The sequence below is a fragment of the Lemur catta genome, chromosome 16 (assembly GCF_020740605.2).
Source record: "Lemur catta isolate mLemCat1 chromosome 16, mLemCat1.pri, whole genome shotgun sequence".
Lineage (NCBI taxonomy): Eukaryota > Metazoa > Chordata > Mammalia > Primates > Lemuridae > Lemur > Lemur catta.
Window position 1 is genome coordinate 45606652 of NC_059143.1, and position 13698 is coordinate 45620349.

Here is a 13698-nt window from a genome sequence, read left to right on the forward strand (position 1 = left end):
TTTTTAACATCCAGAAAGAATAATCCAATAATTCCTTATTATAAAGCTTGTGGATGTAATTGGAAATGGAAGAGTATTTTAATTGCCTTTTCAGATAATTGTGAATATTCTTCTTTGATACTGTACCAAAACTTGACAAGTGGTCATTTCTTAAATGTTAGTTCTAATATGATATCTAAAACCTTTTTAATTCTTTAACATTAAGATCCATTGAATACCCATGCCGCATTTTACTGCATGAAGTGTTGGTCATTTGGAAAGTACTGGTTCATTGTGTAATACAGATATTCCAAATGTTAACACATTCATTGTACAATTTCAAGAATTCCCGTATGTTAATATCACCACTGGTCTTATTAGACAAGTCTTTACGTATTAGGAAGTTTCAAGCTCACTGTGGAAACAGATTTTCCAAAATTTTAAATTTCTATCAAAAGCTTAAAGGTTATCATTGGCAACAAACACCATCAGTTTTTTTCTGAAGCAACCTTCTCACTTCATTTTTAAGAAAATGGCTGCCATCAGTTGTTCTTGCAAGTAAAAATGGTATTCCATGTAAATAGTGATTGGTTTGGCTAACAATTGAAATCATCATACAAGTGTTTTCCTTGAGATAACCATCATACTTTAGTATGCACCAGAAGTGCTTTATGTTTACTTCTTATTTTATCACCCAGAAAATTAAAAAGACACGCACTCAGGGGTTGAGATATAATAAAAATAACTTACCTGTATCATCAAGGACATTCTTAAGTAAAACTGGCATTACAGACTTTTTAAAAGAATATTTCTACTGCAGTTGCCTGGCAGAGAAGAACACAGAAGAATATAATGACCACTGGGACAGTTTGGTGCTACAGTGAATTAGTTACATAGACAGTAGAAACTCCAATAAGAATGTTGTACTCAAGCAACTCATTGTTCCCTGTAGCTGATGGGTACTATGAAAGTAAACCACAGTGGGCTTCTTAAATTTAGGTTTTTATGTGCCCTGTGTATTGATAATTCCCCATAGGAATAAAAGACCTAAAGTGATGGCAAAACCTAAGTGTTCATGTATTGGGTTGAATAAAGAGAGGAAATCATGGAAAAGTAACTAGTATATGGGGAGACCAAATGAAGATGAGAATTATTTTTACAAGATCTATTTGTATGGAATTCTCAGCCTTGATTTCCCGTCTCTGCTAGTAAGAATGTTACTTTCCTCCTGGTATAGGGAGGGCATCTTTCACTTAGGAGTTCTCTGTCTTGATTTCAGGAAGAAAGCGGGAGGTCAGAGCACTCTTCTTATACCTGCTGTTTTTTAAGTGCTTTTTGGCCAAAGTAATTCTTATGCCAAAGTGGCATAATTTGGGGTGGCATATTCTGTCATCGTTCATAAGGCATAATAGATCAGATAATTCTTTTATGGTGATATTGTGGCATGTTTAGAAAGAGCAGTATAGAGAATGGACTCAGAAGCAAAATCAGATAGTAATAAATTGCGCATGTGTACGTGGTTTTGGTAGCTTTGTTCATGGCACTTGAAAAGTTTGTCACTTACGTTGAAACTTAAACATCTTTATCTTAGGCTATTTTACTTTACTAATCATTTCTACCTACCACTTTAAGAGAGAAGCCTGTATTTTTTAGTGAGTACTTTACAAATTGATGATGATGAAAATACACTTAAATTGCTTAATTCTATGTGTGGGAATTAGACAAATTATAAGGTAACTACTTCATAAATAGAAATTTGTTCTAGTGTTTCAGTTGTTTTTTAATGGTTGGTGGTGATCACTTCCATCCATTAATAAGGAAAGTGAATCTGCTTTCTATCTTGCTATTTGTAGGTAATTTGGTACAGAGAAACAAAGCTAGCATAGCTAGCTGGTTCTAGGAATAGAATTACTTTTAGAGGGAGAGCACTAACTTTAATTTCAGTAGAATTTGGTATTTTCGATGACGCAATAAGTCATGTACAGTAACTCTTCATTTAACATCGTCGTCGTCAATAGGTTCTTGGAAACTGCAACTTTAAGCAAGACAGTGAATATGAAACCAGTTTTACCATAGGCTAATTGATGTTATAAATAAGAGTTAAGTTCGTATGTCATATTTATGGCCACAAAAAAATTACCAAACTATTAAATAAAACCCAAAACACTTAGTATTAAGTGTTGAAATAAATGTAAGCTATTCATACATTTAAGAAAGATTAATAAAAACAAGATAATTATTTACCCAATTCTTCTAGTTCAGAGTCTTGGGTCACAGAGCCTCTCCCAGCAGTTCTGGGCACAAGGTGGGAACCCACCCTGGACAGGACGTCATTCCCTTGCAGGACACACACACACACACACACACACATACACACACACACACACACACACACACACACACACACACCCACACACACCCACACCCACCCACCTCTCTCTCTCCCTCTCTCCCTCTCTCCCTCTCTCTCTCTCTCTCTCTCTCTCCCTCCCCCTCTCTCTCTCTCTCTCTCTCTCTCTCTCCCTCTCTCTCTCTCTCTCTCTCTCTCTCTCTCCTCTCTCTCTCTCTCTCTCTCTCTCCTCTCTCTCTCTCTCTCTCTCTCTCTCTCTCTCTCGACTGGGACCGTGTAGACACGCCACTGAACCTAAGGTGCGTAGTATTGAGATGTGGGAGGAAACTGTAGTACCCTGAAAAAAACCCACATAGACATGGGGGGAATGTGCAAGCTCCACAAACACAGGGGCCCCATCGAGGGTAGATGTTTTTTTCTCATCAATGTTATAAGAAAATGGTGTTGAATGAAATGACATTATTTGAGGACCCGGTGTATATCTGTAGAATTTTAATGTGATTTTTACCACATGTGATACTGAAGTGTACCATCAGCTTTTCTTACTGTTTTTTAACATTCTCCTATGAATACTGAATTTTATTATGTTGTTTCTATTATCTTCTCACAGTTTCCCAAGATTTTATGCAATAGATTCACAAGATTTAATGCCTGTTTTTGTAATGATATTATAGTGCATAGGAATAGCAGCACTGCTTTGACTTTTAGATACTTGATGTCACATTTAATTTTTGCCTCAGTGACTTCAGTCTATCACCTTCTTTACTTCACTGTTTTCTGTATTTATCTTATTTGCTCTCCTTGGCTTTGAATCCCTAGAGGGCAGGAATCAGGTCTTCCTTAGAGGTCATTACTGTTGCTAGGTGAACCATTAAAAACATACTTCCTAACTGTATGAACGCATGAGTAATGGTGGGAATTGTCTTTATTCATGCAGTTATGTGTAAGTATACCCCACTTCTTTGCAAAAAGTATTTATAGCAACTTTCAGAAGGAAGTGAGACCAGTAATTTTATCATTGTATTTCTCTTTGGTTGAAGGTCTGATGAGAAGGCAATGTTCATAGTGAGATGATTCAGAAAACCTTACATAGAAAAAGATTTGTAAGAATTTGAAGTTGGAAAAGGAGACATTAATTTTAAAATGGACAGTATGAAATTGGACTTTCTAAAAAAAAAAAAAATCTATGGTTCTGTTCACCATTCTCTAAACACACCTCACATCTTCTTGCCACTGACCTTGCAAGAATGGGCACCCCTAGAATCCTACCCCTCCCTTCAGAGTGTACTGATACTGACTTTCGTTTCTTGAAGCTTATGGTTATTTCTCAATTCCATGTGACCTTTTCCTCTTCTGCATTGTTAGCTTTCTTTATACTTATTGCACTTATCAATTATACCTTTTAACAAACATCTGAAGACTTCTAAAATCACCATCTAGTTATAAAGTCCTTAATAAATATTTGTTGAATTTTTGATTCCCACCACCAAGGATAATCAAAAGGATGTGATCATAAAACTACCAGAAGAGAGCATTCAAATGCTTTCAGCAGTGGAGCCGTTTCATGTATTTAGCATTCAAGGTAACTACTGTAAGGAGACAGCAGTCATTCAGAATGATTTCTGATCAATCACATTACCTTATATGGTACCTAGAGGTCAATGTCAAGGAACCTAGTAGTGTATGATTGTGTTTTAGAGGCTGTGGTATAGATGAGTATATTGTCACCTGAAATGAGCGGGGAGCGAATTAAAGGCTTAGAGGAAAAAAGTGATTAGAGCTCTGATTAGATATGAAATTTGTTTTAGCCAAAACGAATGGAAGAGGGGCTGGCTTTCTGGAATAGGAGAACAATGGGAAAGATGGAATAAAGTTGAGTTGGGTGTGCAAAGATGTGGGTGTAAGAGAATGAAAGTTATGGAGAAATGAGCAGTGAGAAACTCATAATTATGCATGGCATTTATCAAGTACCTTTCTTCTTTAAAAGCTCAAATTTCTACATTTTTAATCCCCATGGAGTGGAAAACAAATGACCTTATTTCCTATTCTATTCTTTTGGGGATCTTGGCATTCCAGAGGTACAAAGTTGTTACTGTTAATTACTCATCCTTAGCAAAAGCCCACATTTCCAGGTTTTTATTGAAAGAGATATTTTAGTTTTTGTTAGTAATTCCTGAAAACTCCTTTTAATGGAAATAGTGATAATTCATTAGCATAATGGAATAAGGAGTGGCATGCTGAAATATTTTTGTAGCTCATTTGCCAGATTAGACAGCAGTACTTAAAACAATTTCAGCTTCTTTGAAGATGCTCTGTTATATAAAAAATGTTATAAGCAAACCAGCTGCTAATTGCTAAAGAAAGGATAAAGCCCAATGTAAAGAAAAAACACTTAGCACAAGTGCAGCTTAGGCATAGAGATAACCTTGGGAAGCAGTTTCCACTACTGAGGTTTGGTGAGGCTTGCCAAGTGTTCAAGGAATTTCATGGAATGTATGGAATGTCCTTTTTTCAGTTAACTGTTCCTAACACTGGAAGTTCCTTTCTTACACAGCTTTGCTTTTCAGATGGAATTTTGATCCTCTTGGGAAGCCTTCCATTTGACAAGATTCCCACTTTCCTTCCTGGAGCCTTTGATCAAAGGAGGGCCTTTCCATGGTGCTTGGGGCTCTGAGATTGTGTAGCCTTTGGTCCTCTCCTTGGCAAATGCTGCCAGCCTCATTTCTGGCAATAATGGTCTGTTTTCTTCTTCCCTCATATAGCACATTCTGAAGAGGGAGCTCAGAAACAAAAGATTTATTTATCAGCCAGGCTGCATTAAATTACAGTTCGCCCTATTGACTTCTTGGGATCATTTAAGATGTTCTTTAACTTTTTTCCCCACTTAAATACAAAACGGTAGGTTCAAAAGCCTTAGCTTGATTCTGATTCTGCCATTGTATTCTGCCCAATTGCATTCTTCTGTGGTTTAGTTGAGTACTTTGTTTTATTCTCTGAGTTCCATCTTAACAGCAAGGGTTTAATGCTAGACATTGTATTTGTAGATATTTCCTATTCTGAATGATAATCAACTTTTCACTCTGTACAACTCTTAGAGAGGGGAGTAATAAGTCTAGAGTAAGGGGGCCAACAGATGATTATTTTGTGGTTGGTGGTAGTGAAGTACCGTTGTAACTTGGGAATGTGATTAACATCTTTACTGATGATTTCTGAAATAATTCTGTGGTTGCCAGTGTGAGAACGCTGATGGAGACTAGTGTTGCTCCTCTTCCTCCCTCTCTCCTGTACCTCATATTCAAACAAACACATCTAACTCTGTAGCTCATACTGACAACACACATGTCAGTTTTGAACACTAAAGCCCCGTGAGTTTCTGTTTTTCTTGAAACTATAAATTTTGATGTCACTCACTATTCTCCAAAGTCATGGAGCTTTGAATGGGAGGAGTCACATGCCTGTTGTCATTTCTCCAGGGTGGGTTAGATGATGACACTAGAGCTGGCAGGATATTTGACAGTGACCTCTGTGAATCCAGGACACACCCACCCCTCCCTGATGATGTCTTTTAGACTTATAATTAACAAGAAAGTCTTAGGGAAAGTCTGACTTTCCAAATAGTTTTTCTTTCCTCCAGTTTTAAATTTTTTGTTAGAATCCATACTTTCATCCCATACTGTGTGTGTGTGTGTATACAGGGGAAGTGCAACAAAGGAAGGGGAGATATTATCTGATTTATGTGATATACCAATCCAAGCATTCTAGAATGGATTATTTCACTACTTCAGTACCAGTGTTTTCATCTCGAGGTGCTCTGTGATTAGGCGTTAGGCATCCTTTACAACCATAGGAGTTCTTTCTCCTTAATAATTTGGCCTACTTAATGTTTCCCAAGGACACCCTATAGTTTTTGCCCTCCAAATAGGTGTTTCTCAAAATGATTCATGAAATGCCTGCATGACAATCACCTGGGGTGTTTATTGGTGCTGTGGTTTGAATGTGTCCACCAAAGTTCACTTAATCCCCAAGGTAGCAGTACTGAGAGGTGGAACTTGTACGAGGTGACTGGGCCATGAGGGCTCTGCCCTCAGCAATGGATTAACTCTCTGTTCTTCCCCCATGGGATGACACAGCAGGAAGGCCCTTACCAGATCCCCCATGGGATGACACAGCAGGAAGGCCCTTACCAGATGCTGGCACCTCGATATTGGACTTCCCAGCCTTCAGAAGTGTGAGAAATAAATTTTTTCCTTATAAATTACCCAGTCTGTGGTATTCTGTTACGCCAACACAAAATGGACGAAGACAACTAGAAGCACAGATACTTATTTTTCATCACAGACCCAAATCAGAACCTCTGGTGATAGGGCCCAGGAATCTATATTTTTAACAATGCTTGCTAAAGTTTGGGAAACAGTCATACCACACTATTCTTTTTAAATGCTATCTCCTCCAGTACCCGTTTGCCTATTGAACTCTTGTTCATGTCCCTTAGGTAAAAGTGAGTTTTCTCTTCTGTGAGCACTCATGATATTTTTTTTCCAGTAATTTTTCATCTTCTGCTTTATATTATAGCAGCTTTGTTCTCAAATTATTTCAAGTTCCTGGAGGGTGAAAACTATGTCCACTTCACATTTGCATGCTTCAAACACCTTTGCACATAGTAAGAACTCAGTAAATGTTTAGTGAACGAATGGTTCAATCCTAGCATCTGAGTTTTATTATACCTAGTAAACTTCTGGGTGTTGGTTTTTTTTTTTTCTATTTAGCTATCCGACATATATCCTTGGCCTATTCGTGATGTGGAGTTTAAACTACTCGTGTCTAAGCACGTTTTCATGACACAATTCTCTCTGGCTCTTGTTTATTCTCACTTTCTCATTCCTTTAGTAATCTAGTATCCTTGATATAGATCTGGTCTGGTTTTTATTTTTATATATCTTTGTATGACTCAAATTGAGGAATTTTATCCAAGTATATATACTTGTGGATCTTCTCACCTTTGCTTTGAGAATAGGAACAGAAATAGTGATACATTTTCTGCCTTTTATAGAAATGTTCTTTTTACTTTTTTAAAATTTGTCCTACTAGTGTGTTGGTTCATATTAAGCATCTCTTGAATAGTATCGGTGATTAAATTGGCTCACCGTGGGCAGATCTGTTGGTGAGAAAGTGAAAAAATGCAGTCATGAATAAATTGAGTAAAGAAACTGTCTTGAAAGATGTTTAAGTGTAACATACTGCTTGTCTTTTGATTCTTATATTGCTAATTTATAAAAGAATCAGAAAATGACAAATTTATGCTTATGACTCATTGTTTTAATGAATTTAGTTGCTGTGGGGTTATTGTAGATCTAGTGACTGGCATTTTCACATAATCACTGTCTTATGATTTTGAGTAGTTTTCCATGTAATGTACTTACTGGATTCACAGAGGCTGCCCCTGCACATCCACCTCCCCCATCCTGTCGGCAGGGGCTCTGTCTCGTTCACTGCTGCATCCATAGAGTTAACCTAGCCTAGCACCTGGCACATAGTAGGTAACAAGTAAGTGCCTCTTGTTTGAATTATTTTAAAATAGGGATTAAAATAAGAATTTCTCTCTTCAGGGAGTGCTTTAATTTGCCATTGTAGCAATATGTCCATTGTATTTACTGCCAACACTCTCTATTTCTTTGATTATTACTTTGAAAAAATTATGTCTGTGAGTTTTAGCTTTGATTTTCTGATTTTTAGCATCTGCGGCAATTCTTTCTTTTTTTTTTTTTTTTTTTTTTTTTGAGACAAGGATCTTGCCCCTTTATCACCTAGGCTAGAATGCAGAGGTGTGATCATAGCTCACTGCAGCCTCAAACTCCTGGGCTGAAGCCATTCTCCTGCCTCAGTCTCCCTAGTAGCTATAGGCATGTGCCACCATACCCAGCTAATTTTTTTGTAGAGACAGGGTCTTGCTGTGTTGCCCAGGCCAGTCTCGAACTCCTGGCCTCAAGTGATCCTCCCACTTTCGCCTCATTATAGGCATGAGCCCAGCAGCCATGAAGCAGTTCTTTAGAACGTTATGATGAAATCCTTCTGTGACTGTAAATTTTAATTTTTATCAAGTAAAATACACATGTGTTTATTTTTGTTTTCTAGTCATTTGAAAAAGTGATATGCTTCTTTTGCTTATCCTGAGAGTCATTTATGGTGATTAGGATTCAGATAGGATGGTTTCTGTTTATTTTGGCTCAAGTCTTAAGAAGCTGGTCGCGTGCCACATTAGCACTCATGCACCGCTGAGCCTCCCAGAAGACAATGGCAGGTGCCCACTGGGTGGACTGCTTGGCCCTTGGAACAGAAGGGCATGTATAAGTTCATGTGCATTCATTTCAAAAGTCACATAGGGATGGACAGGCAAAGCACTGCAGCAAGAAACTGAGAAGAGATGAAAGTTCAGTTACAGGCCAGCAGAGTTTAGGGGTGTGGACAGCAGTGTGAGAGCCAAAGGGAGTTGAGTCATGCCTTCTACAGGGAAGGTGTTCCCAGCAGTTCTGAAGCAGGCACAACCAGTCAAATGTTTCTCATGCCAGTGCAACCACAGACAAGTCCAGGAGGAACAGGGGGCAAAAGGTACACTTTCTTTTCTTCTGCACCCAGGAAAGACAGCCTTTTATGTCTTTTGCAAATTATTTTGCTTCCTTACATAACTGTTATAGCACATGCAGGTTGTCCTGTATCATACCTAGATAGGGGCAAAAATATTACAACATAGCCGTAGGACTGAGTTCCTAAGCTATTAAAGCACCACACTAAGGGAATCAGAATTTGAGGAGTGTGTGGGAGATAAATCAAGGAAATTGCTGACTGGTGATCTGTCTCTCATTCATTTCTTAACTATTGTTTAAGAGCAAGTGTATTCAGTACACATTTTATAAAGTACTTTGATATCTTTTTCAAGATTGTTCCTTATAAAGCTAGAAAAATTACTCTGTCAAGCTAATGGTCTTATTGGAGCACTTTACCTGCTGAAAACCACAAGGTGTGCTCTTAGGAAGAACAGCAGCATGTACTTGGTTTTATAAAATCTCTTGAAGAAAAGAGAAACAAAAAGTAAATGTAACTAGTTTTTATCTAACCTTTTCTCATTGTCTATTTGATTAGAACAGCACTAAGCTTTCTCTTTTTGTTCTCCCTTCCCCTAGTATATGAAATTTATTTAAATTGAATGGATATCAGAAAGGATGATTTATTTAATAAATTATATTAACATAGTTACCTACAAACTGATAAATGGAAGATGAATAGCCCAATAGAAAAATGGGCAGAGGATGTGAATGTGTATCTCAAAGAAGATTTGCAAATACCACTCCTTTCTTCACAAAGAGGAGCTCAACTTCACTGAAAAATAAAAACTGAAATAACGTGGCATCATTTTTGCCCATTCGATTAGCAAAAAACGAAAGGATCTTGACATTAAATGCTAGTGAAAAAGTAGCATGAGGAAAGAGATCCTCTCTCACATGGCTGATTGGGAGTATGAATTTCTGTGACCTTTTTTGTAGTTTTGCAGTACATATTAAAATTTAAATTGTATATACTCTTGGGCCCATTAGTTATACTTTTAGAAGTAGAGAGTCAGTCCTTTATCCAAAAGTCTTAAGGCCATTTGTGTTTCAGATTTCAGAGGTTTTCAGATTATATAAAGATAACATGGTGCATATACTGTATATTATATAACACCTCTAACAGAGTTTAGGACAGCAGCCATTAGCAAACACATTCATGTTTCTAGAGAGCACAAATGCATATTCACATCAGTTCAGGTCAGCTTTTGCTACCACGTAAGTCAATGAAAAATGTGTCAATTTCCAGAGTCTTTTGGATTTCAGAATTAGGGATGAGGCATTAGGTATACATGCTGCAAAATAAAATCATTGATGCACAAGTGGATACATGACTGGGATGTTTCTTGCAGAATTTTAACAGCAGAAAAACTGGAGGTACTCCTAAAGGCAATCAGTGGAGGAATGGAATAAATTTTGTTACAACTGTACCCTGTGTATTATGCAGCTTTGAAAAAGATTGAGTTAGATTTTTATGTACTGATTCAGAAAGATGATTTGTTTGTATTAGACAAGAAAAACAAGTTGTAGAAAAAAATGGGTGGTATAATCCCATTCAAAAAAATAAGGAGGGGGCTATCCTATTTATGCAAGTATATGTTTTACAAGGAGGAAAGCTTTGAAAGGACATATGCCAAACCGTTGACACTGGCTATCTCAGAAGGATGGGATTCGAAAGGAAGTAGGAGAGACTGTTTACTTTTTCCTTATATGCTGCTGTAGTTTGACTCATTTTGTTAAAATAAGCATTATTGTTTTGGTAATCAAACAAAATCAGTCTATTCTCTTAGAAACAAATACAGTGAATCTTATTAGAGCACTGACAGCCTGGTAACTCCCCACTGAGGTAGAGTCATTCTAAGTCATCAGGGATCCTGCTTTTCATAATTAATGCAAAGCGCAGGGGTCTAAGCCCAAAGCTAGGCTTACAATTCCAGCCTTTGAGCACCTCCTTTATTACTTAATACTGAAGCCCAATAATTTCTAAAGTGTGTTAGCATGTTCCTCCACAAGGAAAAAAACAAAATAAACATGGGCTGTTACTGTGAAATAGAAATCCATTCATCTAGGGAATCCCTTTTAATTGACCCACTGTGGTGAGTATTAATTTTTTAAGAAAATATTGATTTTTCTCTGTTAGATTCATTGAGGAAAAACAAGTAGGGTCATCTGTGAAACTCATTTTAAGTACATTTGGAATACATTTAAAAATAGAACTAGTTCCATCATACTGTTATTTTATAATCAAGCTTTCCAAGTGTGTCATGTATATCCTAAGTTCCTGGAAGGAAGTTACTACGGATTTAGATGTATCTAAAATGAATTAATATCATATCTCCAAATAGTCATCATGCTATATATTTGTTTTTATTTCCTAAATACCTACAAGTATATATAGCTATTCCTGTAACTCAAGTGCAAAATAAAAACTTCGTACATAAATTTTTGAGTGTGGATAGACTGAGTGAAGAAATACTAAGAAAGAAAAAAGGATTAAGCATGTCTTATCATGACAGAACAATCCCAGGAGGAAGTATATAAGGATTGGCTGCATTTGTGTATATTTGTTTGTTTCTTTCAACTTTGATATTGTAGAACATTAGCTTTTTTTAATTCTCTACCCTTGGATAAAAATGGCCCCACTTCATTTTCTAAGGAGCACTCACTCACAAATAGTTTTTTGGAAGCCAGAATGAAAGAAGCTGTTGAACTGTGGTTGACCTATTTTAAAACTTTTACATATACCTCATAAATGTAGGGAAGTTGAACTCATGAATTTGGTGCATTTTAACTTTTCTGATTAAGAAACTAAGCACTTATCTCTTTTATAGAGTTGTGTAATTTATTTAAGGCGGTAATAAGCAAATTATTCTTGAAAGATTGGAAGACTATGCCTCAAAATTTAGTAACTGAGGAAAAAATCCATTTACAGCTAAGTGTAGACAGTAATACGTGTTGTCTAGATTGAAAGGGAAGCTAGACAAATACAGGGACAAAACGAATGATGGCTCTGTTCCCTCAATAGCAGTTTTAAGGTGTGAGCTATTCCCAGTTTGCTGTTAATTAGTTGTGACTGTGAAGTTGGAGAAAGGAAGGAAAAGGTAAAGATGTTAATAGATCACACCCCTAGATAGTTTGGCACATTTTGTCTAGATCCAGTGTCATTGTTACTATACTTTTGTTTTATGGTGTAAATACAGTAGGAGATACAAATTAAAGAAATACCATTACTTTGGTAGAGTGGTGATATTATCTGCTCCATTCTACCATCTTTTCCCTGTCCCTGCTTTTGACTTTCTACCACCTCAAGACCCCACCCTGGGCAAACAGTCATGTATTCTGTTATATGGAACTTAGGATGCCTAGTTTGAAAGAGACTTCAAGGTTTGTTTGCAAACACATTACAATTATAGTTTTTTGTCTCTGTAGGTTATCAAGTATATTTAGCTGATTGTGCTTTTCTGTGACGCTTGGTATTAAAAAACAAAAGTATGCCTTGGAGCTTTGGAGTAAGTCAGATCTGAGTCTAAACTCCCACAATGTCATTGCCATTTGCTAAATGCAAAACTGTAACATGTGTCATGTTACATATATAACATGTTGCATGTTATATATACCTTAAACTGGGTAATGTGTACACTGTAGAAATTTATTGCTTACAGTCCTAAAGGCTGGGAATTCCAAGTTCAGAGCACCAGCAGTTTTGATATCAAGTGAGGGCTCAACCTCTGCTTCAAAGATGCTGCTTTCCCCCTGCGCCCTCAGGTGGCAGAAGGGGCAAGGCAGTTCCCTGCAACCTCTTTTATAAGGGCACTAATCTCATTCCTCAACATAATCTCACCTGCTCAGGGCCCCACCTCTTAATACTATCATCTTAGGTATTAAGTGGGGAGAGAAATTTTGGGGAGGCAAACATTCATACCACAGCATCTACTTTAACTAATTTTCTTTAGTCTTGATACTATGTGTGAATATGCATGTATAACAAGAAATGCTTAAAAAAAAGTAGGTTTCTTGTCCTTTTAGCTTCTGAAGCATTAATTAGAATAACAATTGCCTTGTTATCACTAATCTGACCACTACAGTTAGAACAGTCATCATTAAAATATGTTTTGCTAATCTTAAATTCTGTGATGCTCTGATGCTCTTCTGCTTACCTCTTTTGGGCAGCTATGAGGAAGTATCTGTAGCCTCAGTGAACTGAAATATTATTTTAAAATAATTTAAACTATTTTACCAAATGTATTTTCCCCCAAAATAGCCCATTTTGTTTTATAATCTGGGCCTGTGCACATTTCATAATTTATCTGGCTTACCTATTACCATGGCAGAGCTAAAAGTCTTATGTTTTGTCATAGAGACACATTTCTAGTCTTTTCTTCTGTAATAGTGTCCTGTCACCTTGCTCTCTCCTCTTCCTTCTTTTAAAATGAAGGCAAAGTGTGGAAAGGTCATCCATCCACTCACCATTTTTCTCTCATATCTCTCATAACTTAAACATTGTCTGCAGGTATCTGTTTCACCTATTTTAAGTACCAAAGGGAGGTGAATTCTTTGTGGGCCTTCCCTTTGTCTTTTCTCTGAAAGGGTTTTTTTCATCTGCAGATGCCTATAATGTGACTGTTTTCCACATCTGTAAAGAAAAAGTGGAACTCTAAGAACACTAAGGCTTAGAGTTACCAACACAGATGAATTTTAATATTGATTGATTTGTTCTGATCCAGAACTCAGGTTCTCAGAAGCAGTCCATGCTTTATTTGGTAAACAAGT

General features: G+C 36.9%; 1 protein-coding gene across 1 annotated transcript in view; it reads left to right on the top strand.

Moving 5' to 3' along the window:
• PHLPP1 (PH domain and leucine rich repeat protein phosphatase 1) overlaps positions 1–13698 on the top strand; it is a 181431-nt gene that overhangs the window by 109615 nt on the left and 58118 nt on the right. The window lies entirely within an intron of this gene.